This window comes from Palaemon carinicauda, chromosome 23 (assembly GCF_036898095.1).
Source record: "Palaemon carinicauda isolate YSFRI2023 chromosome 23, ASM3689809v2, whole genome shotgun sequence".
Lineage (NCBI taxonomy): Eukaryota > Metazoa > Arthropoda > Malacostraca > Decapoda > Palaemonidae > Palaemon > Palaemon carinicauda.
Window position 1 is genome coordinate 67,555,028 of NC_090747.1, and position 20,672 is coordinate 67,575,699.

Here is a 20,672-nt window from a genome sequence, read left to right on the forward strand (position 1 = left end):
TGGGAGGACTGCCTGCCCTAGTGGGAACAGCCTCGGCCGTATCCCCTCTTTCCCTTTCATCCACGGAAGGACTTCATATTGCGAAAGGCTTGCTTAGCACCCTTTTGACCCTGCTGTTTTGGGTCTCTAGCCCTTTACGGTTGCGATTTCTGCTGTGGTTTCTGCTGCGGCTGAGAGGGGTAAGGTCTGGCTGTTAAGACCTCCTAGATGAGGGACTCCTGGCTGGACTTCCTCCACCTCTCTGCCACCCGTTCGCCATCCTCGAGGTGAAACAAGGAATTGCCCTCAAAGGGTGCATTCTTTAGTCTCGCCACTTCAGCCTCAGGAAGGTGTCTGTGGAACTAGCCTATGACAGCACCCCTCCACTTCAGGATAGTGTTAGCCCAAATGTTCACTATCTGATGGGAGAGAAACTCGATGGCTCGAGTGCCAGACAATAGGAAAGTCTCCAAAGACTTCCTGGAGGACTACCGAGACAGGTCCTTCGACCAAATCAGTTGTCCTAAGGATCCCAACCAGAAGTCGAGCCACGAAGCCGCCTGCATGGCGTACTTTGCCGCCACCTCCTGATTGGGGATCTCGGAGGACGAAAAGGAGAATGGAAGTCCCATGAGCTTCTCGAAGAGTGTGGCCTCCGAGAGTGCCTCTATGGAGTGATCAAGAGGCAGCATTGGGAGAGACTCCCCAATAACTCGTAGTACCTCCTTTGAAACACATACAAACATGGCAAAAGCTTGGAGAATGAGTTAGAGCAGAGCAAGGAGGTGGACCCAGTTGCCTGGGGCACTGCCTTCTGTTTGGCACTCTAACCCCTTTGACCAGGGCAAAGCTGCACTGGTCCTCGGGGGTTTTTGAGTGCCATAGAACTGGTCGAGGACCTTTTTCTTTCCATCTAGAGGAGCTGCCGATGGATCTGGTAGTCCAATGATGGATCGGATGCAGGCTAGGACCTGCCAGAAGGCATGTTCCGACTCCTTCCTCCCATCCTCCTTTAGCTTAGGGCTCACGGTGGCTGGCAAAGCGTCGTCCTCGGGATTGTTTTGCCCTTCCACATCCGAACTCTCACCCATAGGAGCCCGGAGTGGGTCATAGTCGTCAACGAGATAGACCGGAGATAGGGGGACTGCCGAGGAAGTGCTCGCTTCCGGCTGCCTAGGAGGCATCGAAGAGGGAAGCCTGACCAAGGATTTCGGAATGGTGAATAAATAACTTGACTCTCTGCTACAACATAGGTGATCCTCTGTCCGGGCTCCGTTGGTCTACAGGTGGGATGGGACTCCGCTGCCAGAAGGAGCATATCGCGCCCAGTCACAGGTCGTACCTCCTTAGGCACTATCTCGACCGGTGAGGGATGGAAGGAGTCCCTGTAGCAAGTCACCCTATCTTCCTTAGGAGGCGAAGGACGAATCGTTTTCCTCTTTCCCTTGGGTTTGGCCTGTAGCATCTTGAACTGCAAGGGGCTACCCTGGAGTTCTTGCCTACTCTCTTCCCGTGGACTCTTGCGAGGTGAAAATGGTTTCTCCTTGCCAGATGGGCCTGCAAGCGCGGAACCCTCCAAGCTCCTCCTAGGATCGTAGGGAGGAGAGGTCCCCGGGACGAGAGGTGGCAACAAAGGAATCCTTCGAGTGTCTCCTAAGGACTGGGAGCAGGGAATGACCCCTGTCACAGCTTAACGCATTACATTGAATAATGCGCAAAGCCACAGGGGGTCGCCGGCTCCCGAAGAACTGGAGGGAAGGTCCTCAAGACGGCACGGATCCCTGGGTTTAGGAACCTCGGCAGGTTTCTAAACCCTCTTGCCTGAGAGAGGCTTCCCGGCAGGCAAGATCGGCACAGGCCTACCCTTAGGGATGGGATCTGGGCGTAGTCGCCTGTCTCTGAGGTGATGGAGGCCTATGAGACTGGAGAGACTGATGGGTGTCTCTCCTTGCAGGAGGGTTACCCCCTGCTGCCAAAAAGGGAGATGGTACTTCGTCCGAGGACGAGGTAGCCACCAAAGAGAGGCTGGTTTGGATCTGCGAGGATGTTAAACCGTGAGAACCCTCTCTTGACTAAGACGTAGGAACGTCAAGCGGCGGTACATGGAGAGCGTCGCACGACGCTGTTCCGTCGCGTGACGCAACGCAAGGAAGAGCTGTGTCCAGAGGTAGGAATCCCAGAGGGGGAGCAACAGAGGATAGCGAACCATGCTCGCGCGCTATGTCAGGACTCGCGCGGCGAGGAACCTCATCACTAACTCTTGTTGGGCTGCATGAGCCTGAGAGTTCAACATAGTGCTGATCGCACGCAGAGAGTTGATCGACTCTCTGTCATAAGAATAAAACTCTTGGTGACTAGGTTCACGAGAACTAGAAAGTTCAACGTGATCGCGTGAACCCCTAGAGGTCGCGCGATAATGAGAGAACTCCCTGCTGTGATAACCCGGAGGTTCAGCGTAGCGCAGGTCGCGCGAGCACGAATGCTCTACACGACAAGAGTCCGAAAACTCTCTGCCATAAGAGTAAAACTCTTTATGACGAAGGTCACGAGAACCCGAAGGTTCAGCGTGTCCTGTGTTGCGAGACCCCGAAAGGTCAGCGCAACGAGAAACCAAAGTTCCTCTGTCACAAGCCCCCAAAGGGTCAGCGTGACTAAAGGCACGAGAGATCAAAGGCCTAACGTAATCTGTATTGCGAGACCGCGAAGGATCTGCGCAACGGGAAACCGAAGTTTCCCTGTCACGCGACACTAAAGTGTCAGAGTGACAAAAGTAATGAGAGCCCAAGGGCTCAGCGTAACTAAAGTTACAAGACCCCGAAGGGTCAGCGTAACGAGAAACCGAAGTTCCTCTGTCACAAGACCCCGCAGGGTCAGCGCGACTGATGGCACGAGAGCCTGAGGGCTCAATGTTACAATCGTTACAAGAGCCCGAAGGTTCAGCGTAACTGAAACCTGAATGTTCTGGGTCATGTGAGCCAAAAAGATCAGTGCGACGGAGCCCCGAAGGGCTAGCCTATGGTCATGAGAACCCGCAGGATCAACGTGACGAGAGCCTGAAGGCTCACGATCACGCCAGCCCAAAGGGTGATCGTCACGAGAACCCTAAAGGTCAACATGAGGCGAATCAGCAGGTTCAAAAAGACGTCTCCTCACAGCTCGAGGAGGAGAACGTCCAGGATGGAGAGGGGCCACAAACCCTTCCCCTCTACGATCCTCCGGTGAGGAACGTTCAGCAGACTCCGCCCGAGGGTAGACTGATACAAATCTAAGGATAAATCCTCTTCAGGGGAGTAGAGTTCACCCGAAGGAGAACGTCGCTTAAGACAAGGTTCTTGCTCCGCACCTGGAGGAGAACCATAAGCGTAAGCAGACCGCCGATGCCCTGAGGCGGTCTTCTCTCGCGAACGAGAGACATGTTCCGCAGAAGGGGAAACCTGCCTTGGAGAAAGCCCTGCCACCACCCCTGGTGGATCAGCTAACTCCTCAGCGTTGAAAGCAGACTGTCCGCTTGCTGCTGCCCGCACTAGGAAGATCAACCTCCGAGGAGGAAAGAGATGACCACCTTCTCTCCACTCCCCTTTGAAGGAGCTCGAAGAGGGCTTCCTTCCAAGGGGGGCCATCGACACCCAGCGATGGCTAGAAGGACACAAGATCTGAAAAATAACAGGCGCTGCTTGGATGAAGGGAAGGAGCCGACTCACATGGGAAGCAGACACCTTCCCCTATCCTACAGGGTTGACCCGGAGTAACAAGCCCTACGCTGCTACTCGACCTTACCCCTGAAGAGGAGCAGCTTCGGACAGAAATTTGAGCGTAGAAGAAGCAGAAGCCCGTGATTTCTTCAATTTCCAGGAAGACCCCGAAGGCAAAGATTTGCACTTAGACATCATCTTCTTACGCCCGAACCTCTCCCACTGGGACGAAGGCCACTCCCGACACTCCCAACAGGTGTCATCCCAAAAATGACAAATTCATAGATACCGTAATTTGTATTTTCCTAACGATACAAACCTTAGCTATTTATTTAGGGGTACAGTATTACTTTCTGCGAAGCTGAAATGACGAGCCATTAAAATTTAGTGAGGGTTAACTACCCATACCGCTAGTTAGCTGGGGTAGCTTGCTACTGCTCCCACTCACACACCTGTGATTTAGCTCACTTTGCTTGAAGGTAGGACTTCAAGGGGGATAGGGCTGGCGGGCAAGTTTGTATAAATAGCTAAGGTTTGTATCGTTTGGAAAAATACAAATTATCTATGAATTTGGCATCTGTTCCGTAACTGGGATACAAATATACACTATTTATTTAGGGGTGACTCACCCATTAGGAAGGGTGGATGTCCATGCCAATCTGGCTTTTGGCTTTACCCCTGGGGCTCCTTATCTGAGTATGTTAGTACTCAAAATAAGGAGTCCCTGCGCCTCGCTAAAACCTTGCTACGCAAGGTCAGCAGCCTACGCGAGCTGTGTTGAGATATTTAGAAGTGTGACTGTCTAGGTAAAGTTATTACGAGTCTTTTGTAGGAAAAACTGATCTAACAAAGAATTTTCCAATACCACCTCGCCAGGGTATGGGGAAGCAACAGTATTAGCTTAATACTAGGTACACAAGGGAGCATGGTTTACCTGCAGTGGTTTGAGGTCAGCTTATGCAGAGAACCCAGGATGCTGCTTTCCCCAAGACAGGGGAGGATGAAGAAAAGAATAAGAGCCAGTCAAACCTTTTCATTCACGCAGACTAAAACCGGGTAACAGTGCCCTCAACTTTCTGCTACTTGTCCAATAAGGAGCTTGTGGTATACAACCAGATGTTGTGCAGCCACCACAGGACCGATAGAGATCATATCGAGTTCCTGTGGGTCACGTCTTGCAGGAGAAAGGTTGTGAAAGTCACCTGGAGCATTCAAACCCTTGCTAGTAGAACCTGCGTCACAGAGTAATCTTCTTAGAAGGGCCAGGGGCATAGCTATGCCCCTGACATCGTGGGTCAATTTGTTGGATGAGGATCTGGATTCAAAGCGTAATTGATGACACTGTGAATCCAGAAGAGATGATGTTTTGGTGATCCTCCTCTTGTCTCTCCCAGGGCTGATGACAAGAGAAGGGACCCGGGTGGGCAGTAGCTGCTCTCTTCAGGTAGAGCCTCAAATCTTACCCCTGGTACAGTAACAGATGATCTGGATCATTAGTTACTGAGTGGAGACTTGTTGTCTAGGAACTATCACCTCTGGAGGCTGTGTCTGGCAACATACTGGGGGACGAAACTGAACGTTGCCTTTCACCCTTCTCATGAATGGGCGATGTCGAAAGAGAGACCATGAAGTTCCTAGACTCGTTTGGCCGCTGTCAGTGTGTACGAACACTGTCCTCTAAACCAGGTGGGAAAAGGCAAGTTGTAAGTCCGCATGAGTTAGGAAAGATCTAGCGATGAGGGGATGTCCCTTCCTTTCAGTTTGAGGGCAAGGCTCAAGGTTGAGTGATCGTCTTTACCTGGTGAAACTGAAAAGGGGGTCTTTTCCTCCTGCATAGACTTGAGGATTCCGCTATTGCTGGAATAGAAGTATCGAGTGGAGATACGCTTTCCCATGACACCAACCACAGAAGGGTTATACTTTGCCTGGTAGACTGATGCCAAGGAATTCCTCAGATATCTAGACAACCTTTTTGCAACTTATTGCGAAAAGCCTCTGTGAGAGAGGAGGTACTGGGTAGTCTCCAGGCGTACAATCATAGCGAAACTATAGCTTGTGGTAGATGTCTAGATGTGTGGTTGTCTGTGACGTGGAGAGGGTTCTTTTGGAGACTCTATCAGGAGCTGCAGAAGGTTTGGAAACCGTTCTGCGTAATGCCATAGCGAAGCTATGAGAGCCCTTTAGAGGCTGACTGATGTTCTAGCCTCGTTGAGTACCCTTCTCTTCCGACAAAAACAGGGATGAGACGTAAACGTCGTTGTTGTACCCACCGTTGTTGGCATGCTTCTTGCCAGAACCTTGGGGTCTAGGACTAAGGAGCAGTGGAAGCCTCAGGCTTAGGGGTGTTGTGAACAGATCCATAGTTGGAGAACCCCGTAAAGTAAGGACTTTGTCGGCTACAAGGTGATCCAAAGACCATTCGGTATACCTTATTTGAGATGCTGTGCACAGATTGTCAACGAGCACATTCCTCTAGTCTGGAATGAAGCAGGCTGATAGTGGTACCGAGCGGACTTTGGCCCATCTTAGTATTTATATTGTTAGATGGGAAAAGGCTGCGAGTAAGTTCCTTCTTGCTTATTGATGTGAGCTTCTATGTGGTGTGTGGTGTGTAGTGTTGTCGCTCATCACATCACTGAGTGGCCCGTTAAGAACTGATGAGGCTGTTGAAGGGCTGGAAAGTTTGCCTTCATCTCTTAAGAGATTTAAGTGAAGGTACTTTCAGACTTTGCCCAGAGGCCTAAGGTCATGTGGTGCAGCACTATGGTCCCTCCTCCCTTCTTTTGATGTGTCTAAGCACAGCATCAAGTCTGAGGGGTGAGGAAGGATGAGAAGGTTATACCACTCCGTAGATTCTTACTGACACCCATCCCTTGAAGTTCATCCAAACTTCTGGTCCCATGGGGATCACACTGTCCAGGGAATTAAAGGCATGATTCGAATCGGACTTAAGCCGCCACTGGAGAGAACTAATATTGAGGCGGCCGTTGGAGGCTAGACAGGCCAGAAATGATGGGTGTCCGAGGAAAAAAAAAGTCTTGTGACTTTTCTCCGCCTGTCTTTGATTAGATTTTGTGGAGATTGGTGCCTAGAATCATTCTCAGATATACCAGTCTTCTGAGAGGGGAGTAGGGAGCACTTCCCAAGGTTTACGATGACCAGAAGTTCCGGTGCTAGCGCAAAGTTGCCACCGAGTCTGCTTAGGTCAGTCAGTCGTCTAGAAACGGAGGAGACAAAAGCCAATCCTGTAGGTCCAGGATGGGTGCTGTGAATAGACCAAAGCACAGAGCCCTGAACTGGCATTTCTTGTTTGTCTAGACTGAATCTTCAATCCTTCCTAGAAGATGGATGGTTTGGGCCTGGAAGTACGCGTTCTTTAGGTCCAGCATGCAAGTGAAGACCTGTGGTCTTAGCCCTTGTCCGAACTCCTCCAACATGATGTGGACATCGGCCAAAAGGGGTCTTGACTGGGGTCTTGACTCATGGCGGAATGGATGGGACGCGATATCCTATGTAAGGATTCTTCCCTGGGAGAGAACTCCTACAACAGATAGAAGTAAGGCAACACTTAACCCTACCATGTGCCGTGATGGGATTGATGCTATTCCTTAGAACAGCATTGGTCTGGCGAATGTTAACCAATGTTTAAAGGCTGGGTATCGTGGTTACTGTGCAATTGGAGAGTGCTCGCGAGTAGTCACTTGTCGACAAGCCGCTGATGGGGGCTGTCAATCGTTTGCCGATCGCTCTAGTGGATTGGTGTGATGGCGAACAAGCGTGTTGTATGCCTTCCGATCTAAGGAACCATGGGCAGAGGTCGACTAGCAAGTCTGAGTGGCGAACTGCTGATGATTGGTGAATCGGCGATCTGTGAGCCGAAGATGGTAACTGACAGGCAGATGCACGCTGTTTGGTCACTCAGCCAAGGAAGGTTGGCAATTAATGAGTTAGTGATCGGCTTCCTGGGAGACACCAGAATGGTTTAAAGATCGTCAGTTGGTGATCAGTGAGCGATTGATGATTAGCACTCGATCGCAGACTAGAGATCAGTGAGCTAGAGATCAGCAAGCTGATGATTGGCTGGTCAGAGATCAGCGATCTCAGGTCAATGATCGAAAAAAGACGAGCTGCCTTTCAGCGATCTAGTGATCAGCAAACTGATGACTGGTTATTGACTAGCAATCGGCGATCGGCACCCTAGCAATCAGCGATCGGCATGCTAGCAATCGGAGATGGTTAGCAATTGGCGAGATTAGAGGTCAATGATCAGTGAGAGATGAGCTAGCAATTGGCAATCGGCGAGCTAGTCATCAGCAAACGGTGATCTAGCAATCAGTCGGTTGATGATTTCTCATTGGCGGAAGAAGAGCTAAAAATTGGCAATTGTGCTAATGATAGGCTGTTTGCAACGTTCAGAGCGTGTTTGCTGACAGTGGTACTTTCAGGAAAAAATTCCTGAAGAGAAAGGGACCAAGAGTTCCCGGTGAGGAGTCTCGACAGATGGTAGATTTGGTTGATTCACCTTAGAAGATGAAATCTTCAGGATCTTGAACCCTTCTGTTAAGCCTCTTCCATTTTTTCCCGGCGGGCATGCTGTAATGCGTTTGCGGGGAGGGGAATGAGGCAATGGTGACCTGTCAACAAATTTTCATTCTTTTTGTCTCTAGCACGAGTGCGCAGGAGAGTACTGGAATGCTAACAGCATCTGGTATTCCCAGGCGATCACCCATCCAAGTACTGACCAGATCCAATGTTGCTTCATTTCGCTGATCGGACGAGAAGCGGTGTTTTCAACGTGGTATGGCCGTTGACCAGCGTTGGCGCACAGGATGAAGCTGGTACTCAGTTTCTGCTGAAGCGCAGTTTTCGGTGAATGCGCAGAAGAACGCTGGTGCACAGGAGAGTGCTGGCGAGCAGGCAAGAGCTGGCGCATTGGCGAGCGCTGGATATGAGAGCACAAGTGCGCCGGAGAGCGTTGGCGAGCAGGACGGCGCTGTGCAGTCTCCCAACAATGCAGCAAGAGCGTGCACGCTGGATCTAAGAGTACAAGTACACCAGAGAGCGTTGGTGCGCAGTAAGGTGCTGTGCAGTCTCCCTAGAACGCACAGGAGCACGCGCACAGTGACGCGAGCACTCAGGATCGTAAGCGTGCAGGCGGAAAGGCGTGCGATCGCAGGCGCGCAGGCTGGGAGGGCACGATCGCGGGCAAAATCTTGTGTGTAGGACAGCGCTGGCGCAGGCGCACGGGAAGAGCGCTAGCGTGCGTGCGCAGGATTTCTGACGAGATGTTGGTGAGCGCTGGCAAGTTGGAGAGCGTTGGCGCACAGCTGCGTGATTAGGTAGGGCCTCAAGAGGCTGTTCCGGGGACAGGATTGGCAGGTCAGCTGGTGGGATGATCAGGAACTGGGATGTGCTCTTTGGGAAGGACGAACATCCACCAATGGAGATCGCAAACGATCCACAGAAGAGTCCAGGACTGACGTCCGAGGACTAGCTGCAGCATCGTCAGGAGAAGGTCAGCAATCTGACCTTCAGCACTAGCAATCCTCCAAAGAGAAGTCTCTATGAGTAGCCCCTCTCTCGAACACGAGAGGTGATCACTACGCAGGAGAGACCTGCCTAAGAGAATGCTTTGCCCCCGAAGGAAGCAAGATTCAGCAAGGGGGGAGCGTAGTCTAGACGAAGACAGCAACAGCAGTCGGAGTTGATGAAGTGATGAAGATGCAGGGAAGTTCTCCCTCTGAAGGAAGAAACAACCCCACACCGGGGAGGAAAACTCGCCCTCAGAAGGGAAAGTAGTCCATACCCTGGAGGCGAACCTCCTGGTAGTGCTCTAAGATGATCTGACAAGAGTGCTGCCTGAGGAATCATAGCTGGAGCTAGTTCCTCGAAGATGAAGTGCTGATCAGTTGCTGACACAGGCGTACTTCTAAGAGAAGGGATGGCGCCCTCTGAGGGTCAGTAGTAACAAAAAAACTCCTTCGGGAGGAACACCTAGTCGGCGAGGGGAAGGGAGACCACCGAGAGAACAAACATAAAATAAGTATGCGCCCACCCTTCCCCGGTCGACATCGACAGGAGAAGGGGAGCGGAGAGTAACTGTAATAAAACAAGAATTAAAATTATTTAAATCAGCTAAAAATATTCACTAATAGGAAGAACCACTGATCCTCCGAAGGGAAGTGTTCCCCACAGAGAAGAAGCTGAGAAGTTAAAATACAAACAATTATAATTTCACTTAAATAATTAAGAAAGCAATCGGAAGCGCAACCTAACCTGCGAAAGGAAAAGGTGCTCCCTCCGTTAGTACATTGTCGGAGGCCCATGAAAGGTGAACGGCCTTGAGAAAAGAAAGACAGAAGTCAATCTCTGAGAGGCCCCACTCCCTTCCCTCAGTAATCCGTATGTTCCCCGTAGAAAGAGGGAAAGGCGAAGACAACAGTTGAACAAGGAGAGTCCAAAAGATGACGATTCCCTGCAGTGCCGGCCGAGTCAACGGTAGGTCATACGCCGACGGAAAGGCCAATGGGCAAGGGGGGAAAGGTCGGAGGGAAAGGTTCCCCGGTCTTGTGCAAGTGTCTTGAGAACCTGTCGTATGTGTATCACATGCACAGCAGACACTGAAAATGAAACTTACAACATTTCTATATATATATATATACAGTACATAAACATTAAGAATGTTTTCATATACTGTACTGTATACTGTATATATACTGTACGTATATACATATATAAGAAAAATTAAGTTAAAAGACAAAAATTAATGGCAGTCCAAAATAGGCGAGGAGGAAGAAAGGATACAACCGGTTTCCATCCGAGCCAAAGGTAAAGTGAGCTAAATCACCAGTGTGTAAGTGGGAGCGGTAGCAAGCTATACCCCCTACCCCCGCTAATTAGCGGTATGGGTAGTTAACCCTCGCTAAATTCTAATGGTTCGTCATTTCAGCTTTGCAGAAAGTAAAACTCCTAAATAAATACCGTAAGTTTGTATTCCAGTTACGAAACAAACACTGGTGTCCCCGCCAAGCTGGGCACAGGGGGTGAGGGTCCGTCTCTAAGGACGATATGAAGGTACCGCAGCTGCGGCCCTCGCGACCAGGACATGTCCGCAGAGCCGGACAATAACACACACACACACTGCACAAAAGAAAAAGGAAAAGCAAAATGATAGTCAATGCCGTTTGATGAGTTAACGGGAGAGACAAAAGCAAAAGTGGTTACTCAGCCAACTGATGTGAGTGAGCAATGTAGCATGTCTACCCCACCCGGGGGTAGCTATCCCTCACTAAAATGGTCTTGATTAGTTTTTAGCATTGCCGAGAGTAATACCCCTATAAATAGTGAAGGGTTTGCATGTGTCGGAACAAAGAACAATGACAAATTCGTATATAATTTGTACTTTTCCTATCTATACAAACTTTAGCTATTTATTGGGGGTATTACTTTTGACATAGCTGAAATGAGAAGCCATTAAAGTTTAGCGAGGGTTAACTACCCATACCGCTAGTTAGCGGGGGTAGGGGAAGGTAGTTTGCTACCGCTCCCACTCAAAAACCTGTGATTTAGCTTACTTTGCTTGGAGGTAAGGATTCAAGGTGGATAGGGCTGGCGGGTAAGTTTGTATAAACAGCTAAGGTTTGTACAGTTAGGAAAAATACAAATTATCTACAAATTGGCATTTGTTCCGTAACTGGAATACAAACCACGCTATTTATTAGAGGTGACTCATTCATTAGGGAGGGTGGACGTCCCTGCCAATCTGGATTCTGGCTTTACCCGGGGGCTCCTTATCTGAGCATGTCAGTACTCAAAAACAAGGAGTCCCTGCACCTAGCTAAAACCTTGCTACGCAAGGTCCCCGGCCTACACAAGCTGTGTGTTGAGATATATATAAGTGTGACCATCCAGGTAAAGTTATTCAGAATCTTTTAGAAGGAAAAACTGTTGTAACCAAGACTTTCCAAATACCACCTCGCTAGGGTATGGGGAAGCAACAGTATTAGTTTAGTACTAGGTACACTAAGGAGCATGGTTTACCTGCAGTGGTTTGAGGTCAGCTGTGCAGAGACCCAAGGATGCTGCTTTCCCCAAGACAGGGGAGGATGAAGAAAAGAATAAAAGCCAGTCAAACTTTTTCATTCACGCAGACTAAAACCGGGTAACAATGCCCTCAACCTTCTGCTACTTGTCCAATAAGGAGCTTGAGGTCTTAAACCAGCTGTTGTGCAGCCACCACACGACCGATAGAAAACGTATCGAGACTCCTGTGGGTCACGTCTTGCAGGTATTGGGATGTTAATGTGGTCTGACGTTTCCACACCCCAGCCTGAAGAACCTGCATCATTCAGAAGTTTCTCTTGAATGCCAGGGACATAGCTATGCCCTTGATATCATGAGCTCTGGGGAGACGTAAAGGAGGAGGGTCTGGATTCAATGCATGGTCTATGACCTTGCGAATCCATACTGAGATGGTGTTCTTGGTGACCCTCCTCTTGGTCTTTCCTGTGCTGATGAATAGTGCATGCACACGAAGACGGGCTGCGACCGTTCTCTTAAGGTAGAGCCTCAAACTCCTTACAGGGCAGAGTAAGAGATGGTCTGGGTCATCTAATACAGAACGAAGACTCGAAATCCGGAAGGAGTCGAATCGTGGATCCGCTACTCCCGGGTTCTGAGTCTTAGCAATAAACTCAGGGACGAAGCTGAACGATACCTCTCCCCATCCCCTTGAATGGGTGATGTCGTATGAGAGACCATGAAATTCGCCGACTCGTTTGGACGAAGCCAAAGCTAGCTGGAACACCGTCTTCCAAGTCAGGTGGCGATCTGTTGCCTGGCGTAATGGTTCATAGGGAGGTCTCTTAAGAGACCTGAGAACTTGAACCACATTCCATGGGGGAGGTCTCACTTCAGACTGAGGGCAGGGTAAGTTCATAACTCCGTATGAGTTAGGAAAGTTCTAGCGATGAGGAAATGTCCATTCCTTTCAGTCTTAAAGCGAGGCTTAAGGCTGAGCAATAGCCTTTTACTGCCGAGACTGACAGGCACATTTCTTCACGCAAATACACGAGGAACTCCGCTACAGTATTGCTGGAATAGTGGCATCGAGAGGAGATACCCCTTCCACAACACCAACCACAGAAGACTTTCCACTTTGCCTGGTAGACTGCTGCTGATGACTTACGCAAGTGTCCAGACATCCTGATTGAAACTTGTTGTGAAAATCCTCTTTGAGAGAGGAGATACTGGATAGTCTCCAGGCGTGAAGTCATAGCGAAGCTACGGCTTTGTGGAATATGTTGGCATGTGGAGTAAACGTCGATGTTAGAATGCATCTTGCCAGAGAGCCTTGGGATCTGGGCCTGGTGAACAGTATAACGGGACTGGGACTGGGGAACAATACAATGGGGGCCTGAAGTTCAGGGCCGTTACGAACAGGTCCACTGTCGGAGAACCCCACAAAGTCAGGACTTCGTTGGCTACTAGATGATCCAAAGACCACTGGGTACTCACTATCTAAGATGCTCTCCTCAAGTTGTCGGCGAGCACATTCCTTTTGCCTGGAATGAAGCGTGCCAATAGCGGTATAGAGTGGATCTCGGGCCATCTCAGTATCTCCACTACTAGATGGGATAGGTGCTGCGAAAAAGTACCTCCTTGCTTGTTGATGTAAGACACTACTGTGGTGTTGTCGCTCATCACCACCACTGAGTGGCCCGCCAGGAACAGTTGGAACTGTTGAAGGGCCAGAAAGACGGCCTTCATCTCTAGGAGATTTATGTGGAGGTACTCTTCTGAATCTGACCAGAGGCCTGAGGTCGTGTGGTGCAGCACGTGGGCACCCACCCTTTTTTTTTTTTTTTTTTGAAGCTTCTGCTTCTGAGAATAGCATCAAATCCGGGGGGAAGGACGAGAACATCCACTCCCTTTCATAGGTTCTCGTCTGCCACCCACCTCTCGAGGTCCGTCAGTTCCACTGATCCCATGAGGAACTGGATGTCCGGCGAATCGCGAGTCTGATTCCACCGGGACTTGAGTCGCCACTGGAGGGATCTCATCCTAGTGGGGGAGGGATCTCATCCTGATGTGACCATTGCGAACTAGACGGGCCAGTGATGAAAGGTGACCGAGGAGACATAACCACGTTTGGGCTGGATGTTCTTCTCGTCTGAGAAAAGATCTTGCAACCTTTCTCAGCCTTATTATCCTGTCGTCTGATGGGAAGGCTTTGAGGAGATTGGTGTCATAATCATGCCTAGGTATACCAGTCTCTGTGTAGGAAGTAGGGAGGACTTCTCCAGATTTACCATGATCCCCAGATCTTGGCAAAGTCTCACAAGTTTGTCTCGGTGTTGAAGAAGGGTTGACACCGAGTCAGCTATGATTAGCCAATCATCCAGATAGCGGAGGAGACGGATGCCAATCCTGTATGCCCATGATGACACTAGGGTGAACACTCTGGTGAAATTTGAGGTGCTGTGGAAAGACCAAAGCAGAGCACCTTGAACTGGTACTTCCTGTTGTCTAGGCTGAATTTTAAGTACTTCCTTGAAGACGGATGGACTGGGATCTGGAAGTATGCGTCCTTTAGGTCCAGTGTACACATGAAGTCCTGAGGTCTTACCACTAGTCTGACCGTGTCTGCTGTCTCCATGCTGAACAGAGTTTGTTAGACAAACTTGTTCAGGGTTGAGAGGTCGATGACTGGTCTCCAGCCTCCAGACGCCTTTCTTACAAGAAAGAGTCGATTGAAGAAGCCTGGGGACCAGTTGAGAACCTCTTGGAGAGCGCCCTTCTTCAACAGGGTCTGGACTTCTGCCTGAAGGGCTTGCCCCTTTGCCGATCCCATGGCAAAGGAGTCTATTGATATTGGATTCCTGGTCAGGGGAGGGAGGGGTTATGAACAGGATGCGATATCCTAGACGAATCACTGAGATTGTCCAGGGATCGGCCCCGAGTTGCTTCCACCTGCCCGAGCAACTTAGTAGCATCCCCCCACTGGTGGAGAAGCAGGGGGAGTGCCTATCCTAGCGTTTGCGGCCTTGACTGCTCCCTCTAGAATTTTTCTTTCCCTGGAGGACTTCTTGCCTTTCCTGTCCTTGGCAGGAAAGGGCTTATTAGACACCACTGTCTTCGCTGCTGTTTTCGTCGTTGTGGTCTTGGTTGGACGGGACTGCTGAGGTGCTGGAGGTTTATAGGGCTTGGATGTCAAAAGCCCTATGGAGAAGGGAGTCCTGATGAGACTTCCTCCACCTCTCAGCAGCATGTTCCACATCCTTAGGCTCAAACAGGCGGGCTCCCTCTAGAGAGGAATGTCTGAGCCTACTTATCTCGACGTTGGGGACCTGATGGTGGAATCTCTTAGACACCGCATCTTGACGTTTCAAGATGATGTTTGCCCACAAGTTCGAAACTTGGTGGGCAAGAAACTCGATCGTGTGAGTGCCTGAGAGAAGGAAGGTCTCCATTACCTTCCCGGTACATGCCTTGGAGAAATCCTCGGTTCGTACCAGGATTCCCAAGGTCCCTAACCTGATATCCAGCCACGAAGTAACCTGCATAGCATACTTTGTGACCTTTTCCTGATTAAGGACTTCAGCCGCCGAGAAAGAGACCTGCCGGCTGGAGAGCCTCTCAAGAGAGATCCCCTTAGCTAGCTTTCCAGAGAGTGGTGAAGAGGAAGAGCTGGACTGGGCTCCTCCAGGATCCCAAAGTACCTCCTCTGTTGTACAATAAGAGGTGGGAGGAGTTTGTTGGTAGAGCCGGAACGGTTGGAGGAGGCCAACTCAGAGAGCTGTTGGACGATCTTAGCCCTGGCACCCTTCAACCCTTGAGACCAGAGCAGGGCTGCACTGGTCTTTGAGGGTTTCTGGGTGCCAAAGACACGGTCTAAGACCGTGTCCTCATGTCCTTGCCCTCCCGAGGGGGTATCTCTGGGTCAGAAAACTCATTGAGAACCCTAATAAGAGTCAGGAACTGCCAGAATGCATGTTCTGACTCTTTTTGCTCTTCCTCTGACGTCGGACTTGCAACGAAGTCTCCATCTTCCATCCCCGAGAGCTCTTCCCGGGGTGGGTCGCGGACATCCCTCGAGTGGCTGGCTGTCTCTGTCTTTGTAGTCTTGGCAGAGGACTTTGGCAGGGTCTTGGAGTCTTTGGACTCCTTCCGAGGAAAGAGGTAAGACTCCAACATCGAAGACCTGGATGTTTTGTCCCTCCTGATCTCTGATGGTGGGGAACTCTCAGCATGAAGTGAGGTTTCCTCCGACGGTGGAATGGAGGAGGGCCTTTCCTCACGCGACCCCCTTGGTAAAGGAGAGGTGGGAGAGTATCCCTGGGGAGATACCGGTGGGACTAGCCTTCATGGCCTGATCAAAGTCAGTGTCACCCTCAAGGAAGTGACTGCGTCGGAAACTCTTCTTTTCCTGTTCAACGGGATGGAAGAAGCCATGGTTCCGTGTCGAGAGTCTAGAGCCATAGGCTGCTCTGACGAGCGGCCAGACATGGCAGGATTGAAGGCTTGTGCTACAGCTCTGACTGGGGCACTGAACCATGGCTGCTGACTGACCGAAGCACTGTCAGACAGATCCCCTGAAGGGAAAGGGACCAAAGGTTCCCTACGAGGAGTTACCGTAATAGGTGGGTCCGCCTTAGAAGAAGGCAATTTCGGGATCCTGAACCCCTCTGCTGAAGCCTGTTCCCCTTTTCCCGATGGACGCGCTGAAATGCGTTTGCGGGGAGGGGAATGAGGCGATGATGACCTGGCCGGGTGTAGTTCCTGTGCATGTGCCTGTTGGCACGCACGCGTGCGCGGGAGAATATTGTCGCACGGGCGAAAGTTGGCGCGCAAGTGAGAACTGGCGCATGGGCGAAAGTTGGCTTGGGCGCCCGAACGAGTGGTGGCGCCCAGGCGAGAGCTGGCGTGCTGGCAATTGTTGGCGCACACGTGTGTACTGTGTGCACATGTTGGCGCGTGCGGGGTAGTGTCGGGCGCACATGTCCTGGTGCGTGCGCACGGATGAGCGCTGGTGCTTAGGCAAGCGCTGGCGCGCAGGTGAGAACTGGATCGCGCGTTGATTACACAATGGCGCATACGCGCAGGAGTGTGATGGCGCGTAGGGAAAGCGCTGGCTCGCTGGAGCTCGCCGACGTGCAGGCTGGTGCGCAGGAGAGCGCTGGCGTGTAGATCGTGAGCATGCAGGAGAGCGCTGGCGCGTAGGAAATCGTGGGCACGCACGAGAGCGCTGGTGCGTAGGAGACCGTGGGCGCGTGGGCGCAGGAGAGCGCTACCGCGTAGGTGCATGTTGCAGCTGCCGTCTATGATGGCGAGCGGGTGAAGGGGCGTGCCGAAACATTGTAGAGCGCTGGCGAGCAGGCTGGAGTTGACGAGCTGCTGGTGAGCACTGATGTCCTGCGTGAGGTTGGCGAGCTGAAGGGCGATGGCGCGCAGCTGCGCACTTCGGTAGGGCCTCAAGAGGCTTTACCGGGAACAGGAACAGTGATGGAAGGTCGGCAGGTCTGATGGATGGTAGGTCAGGAACTGGGATGTGCCCTTTGGAAGGGCGAGCATCCACCGATGGAGATCGCGAACGATCTGCAGAGAGGTCCAGGACCGAAGTCGGAGGACTAGTAGCAGGTCCAGTGATGGTCAAAGGTCGAGGGCCAGAAGATGACTGTATCGGAGGCTCCTCTGCAGGTGAAGGCTGCGACGACGAAGCAGAAGAGCCGAAGAGGCGCCTTTTCACCGATGGTGAAGGGAGACCTCTAAGGGGAAGTGGAGGGCGAACTTTTCAAAGAAGACGCCCTCTCGGGGCCATTGATCAGCAAGCTGACCGTACGCCGCAGCAGTCCTCCGAAGAGGAGTCTCTATGAGTGAACTCCCCCGAGGGAGAAAAACACTCGCAGAAGAGACAGACGTTGGACTTAGTTTCCCCCTCAAAGGATGATCAGGAACGGAGGAAACTAAGTCAGCAGCAACCACTGGAGAGTCTACAGGGGCAGAGGAGTCGGATGAGATCACAGGTGACACCTCTGACACCACAACGTCAACAAGGGCCTGAGGATCTACCTCTGAAGGTGACGATAACTGCAGCACAGTAGCACCCTTGCGGATGATCTGCAGCAATGCGTCCTTACAGGGTGGACCCGACAGCCACAAGAACGACCAAACCTGTAATAAAGGAGTTAGTGACAAGGCCTTACCCAGGGGGAGAGGTGGGGCCGCTTCGCTAGGGGAAGCAACACCATCTCTCGAGGACATTAAATTGTTCTACGCTACTACTCGACGATCTCTCGTAAGAGACCTAATGAGTAGGAGCTTCAGAGGAGTGTCGGGAGATGGAAGAAGAGGCCTTGGGTTTTCCTCCTTTCGAAGGAGAAATATCCCGCTTAAACTTCTTCTTTCGCCGTCGCCCAAACCTCTCCCACTGGGAGGAAGACAACGCCCTACACTCATTACACTTATATCACTATCACATCGTTGACCTCTGCAGGTGGGACAAAGGGTGGGGATCTGTCTCCACCCCCAACATAAATGTTCCACAGGGCCGGCCGGTGAGTCCAGGGCTGGTGCGCATGGTTGCAGTTAACTCACAAACACACACTAGAAAAAGAAAAAGCAAAAACAGATTAATGGCAGTCCAAATAAAGGCGAAGGACGAAGAGCGGCAACGTCCGTTCACCATCCGAGCCAAAAGAAAAGTGGGCTAAATCACAGGTGTGTGAGTGGGAGCGGTAGCAAACTACCCTCCCCTACCCCCCGCTAACTAGCGGTGTTGGTAGTTAACCCTCGCTAAACTTTAATGGCTCGTCTCATTTCAGCTACGCCGAAAGTAATACCCCTAATAAATAGCGTGGTTTGTATTCCAGTTACGGAACAATTTAACTTTAGGAGGGAGGAAAGCCCTATAAAACCAAATCTAACAGGTTTAACTTTCCACGGAAATGTCTGAGCACTTGGTTCTTTATAGGAACAATGGTGATAACTCCCAGCAACCTCCCAACGGTCTGAGCACCAAGATGTAACAATTGTTAGGTTAGGACCATAACAGGGATAAATGGTAATCAGTTACAGGGGAACCTATATCCTTGCATAGGATGTGTTGTCTAAATGGATATGCATTACTGTATAAGAAATGGGTTTGCACATATTCTATTCCTCCTCCTCCTTGAGATACTACTTAACAATTCTTGTCTGAAAGAGAAGTTGCTTCCTTATGAAGCTTATCTTCATTCTAGCTCATAATGACCATAACTGCTGCACCTCTGAGAAAGGGGGGGGGGGAAGAAGCGTTGCAATCCAGTTATTCTACCTTGGATTCTAGCCTTAAGTTGAAACCACAATCTTGAACATGAAGTTTCTTGTCCAATGGTGAAGCTAGGCTGGCAGCCAACAGGATAAGTGTTAAGTGTATTCAAGGACTTGTTTTTATTTTCTATTTTTTCAATGAGTGGAAATTCACCAGCCCAATGATTCAAATTTGACTCCTATAAATTCAGGAGAAAATATAGTATATATTTAATCTGGGTGATAAAAAATAAATCTGAGATTAAAACCTTGATAAAATGACAAATTCGTAGATAATTTGTATTTTTCCTAAATATACAAACCTTGGCTATTTAATAGGGGTATTACTTTCGGCGTAGCTGAAATGACGAGCCATTAATTTTTAACGAGGGTTAACTACCCACACCGCTAGTTAGCGGGGGGTAGGGAGGGTAGATTACTACCCTTCCCTTCACACACCTGTGATTGAGCTCACTTTGCTTGGAGGTAGGACTTCAAGAGGGATAGGGCTGGCGGGTAAGTTTGGTTAAATAGCTAAGGTTTGTATAATTACGAAAAATACAAATTATCTACGACTTAGTCATTTGTTTCGTAACTGGAATACAAACCACGCTATTTATTAGGGGTGACTCACCCATTAGGAAGGGTGGACATCCCAGTCAATTTGGCTTTTTGGCTTTACCCGGGGGCTCCTTATCCGAGTGTGTTAGCACTCAAGGAATAAGGAGTCCCTGCACCTCCCTAAAACTTTTCTACGCAAGGTTCGCGGCCTACACAAGCTGTGTGTGAAGGTATGTAGAAATGTAACTCGTCTTAGAAAGTTATTCAGAGTTCTTTAGATGGAAAAACTGTGAACTAGGACTTTCCAAATACCACCTCATCAGGGTATGGGGATGCAACAGTATTAATCTTAATACTAGGTACACAAGGGAGCATGGTTTACCTGCAGTGCTTTGAGGTCAGCTATGCAGAGAACCAAGGATGCTGCTTTCCCCACGAGAGGGGAGAATGAAGAAAAGAATAAGGGCCAGTCAAACCTTTTCATTCATGCAAACTAAAACTGGGTAACAATGCCCTCAACCTTCTGCTACTTGTCCAATAAGGAGCATGAGGTCTTCAACCAGCTGTTGTGCAGCCACCACAGGACCGATAGAAAATGTATCGAGTCTCCTGTGGGTCATGTCTTGCAGGTAGTGGGATGTGAACGCATTCTGACGTTTGCACACCCCAGCTTGAAGAACCTGCGTCACTGAGTAGTTTCTTTTGAAGGCCAGTGACGTAGCTATGCCCGACATCATGTGGTCTGGGGCATCGTAAAGGAGGAGGGTCTGGATTCAGTGCATGGTCAATGACCCTGCGAATCCACGCTGAGATGGTGTTCTTGGTGACCCTCCTCTTGGTCCTTCCTGTGCTGACGAATAGTGCAGGCACACGAGGACGGGCTGGGGCTGTTCTGTTAAATTACAGCCTCAAACTCCTTACTAGGCATAGTAAGAGATGGTCTGGGTCATCTGTTACAGTAAGGAGACTAGAAATCCGGAAAGAGTCGAATCGAGGATCCGCTACTCCCGGGTTCTGAGTCTTATCAATAAACTCAAGGACCAAGCTGAACATTACCTCTCCCCATCCCCTTGATTGGGGAAATTCGTATGAGAGACCATGAAGTTCCCTGACTCGCTTGGCCGAGGCCAAAGCTAGCTGGAACACCGTCTT

The 20,672-nt window shown here is 50.3% G+C and overlaps 1 protein-coding gene and 1 pseudogene across 2 annotated transcripts in view; both read right to left on the bottom strand.

Moving 5' to 3' along the window:
- Nucleotides 1-20,672, bottom strand: part of Gs1l (GS1-like) — a 255,445-nt gene that overhangs the window by 216,275 nt on the left and 18,498 nt on the right. The gene's annotated exons all lie outside the window — the stretch shown is intronic.
- LOC137617753 (5S ribosomal RNA) lies at nucleotides 8,365-8,483 on the bottom strand (annotated as a pseudogene).